A 1119-nucleotide genomic window follows, 5' to 3' on the forward strand; every position below is an offset into this window, starting at 1 on the left:
TTTGTTGTTGTTATGTGCCGTCGAGTCAAACCCGACTCATAGCGACCCCTCCTTGGGTTTCCGAGGCAGTATCACTACGGAAGTAGGATTGCCCAAATAAGCCCATAATTATGAGTATTGTCTGTGGCCATTGCAATGAATTATTGAACCTAGCAGAGAAGTACAGAGTGCCATGAGAGGGCAGGTGGTGTCAAAATTAGTTTTTTTTTTTTTTTTTTAATGTTGGAAGGTAGAGGCATGTCCATCCTCTGCCTCATAGGAATCAGCCGTGGGGTATTGATCTTGATCCTTCTCTCCCCTTGTGAAGTTAGAGATGGGTGAACTCCACAACCATATCCTTGAAGGTCCCTGAGCCCTGTGACCAGCTTGTGAACAGCCCAGCAGCCAACACTCCCTCCCTTTTGTTTCCTTTTTTTTTTTTCTTTTTACACTGATTACATTCCCTGCATTCCAACAGCTCTCCTCTCATTTCCTCCCTGTGGTTATTCTTTCCCTGTACCCTTCTTGCCTACACATTCCTGCCTCCCTACCTTTCTGATATCCCATGGTTGATTGTTCTAAGGAATGCATTGGCCTGGTGTAGTTGTTCACCTCATAGGCCTATCTACTGTTCGGCTGAGAGTTAAGTCATGGAATGAGTTCAATTCCAGGCCTGAAGGGTGACTGGAGGCCACAGTCTTATAGTCTCAGGGATTTCACCAATCTCTATCTGACCAGTAAACATTTTCTTTTCTATTTTTTTTCTACATTTTTTCCTCCTACTCCATTCAGAATCTCCAACTTTAATCCCTTACTGAGTTGTTGGCATTGGTAGATTGGTAGCCAGGCACCATTTAGTTCTTCTGGTCCCAGGGTTATATAGCCTGAAGTTCTTATGGTCCATTACTCCTTTGGACTGTTTCCATATGTCTTTGATTTTTCTTCACTCTGCTTTGCTCCAAATGAGGAGACACCAATAGTTACATCTTAGATCTCCACTCACAAGTTTTTAAGACCCCAGTTGCTAATTACTGAAGTAATATGTAGAACAATATTTTTGTATACTATGTTGTGCCAACTGAGCTTGATATGTCCCATGACCATGATGCCCAGCCTGCAGGCCCATTGACTCACTCCCTC

The sequence above is a fragment of the Orycteropus afer genome, unplaced genomic scaffold, assembly GCF_000298275.1.
Source record: "Orycteropus afer afer isolate SDZICR_OR568_19922 unplaced genomic scaffold, OryAfe1.0 scaffold00045, whole genome shotgun sequence".
Classification (NCBI taxonomy): domain Eukaryota; kingdom Metazoa; phylum Chordata; class Mammalia; order Tubulidentata; family Orycteropodidae; genus Orycteropus; species Orycteropus afer.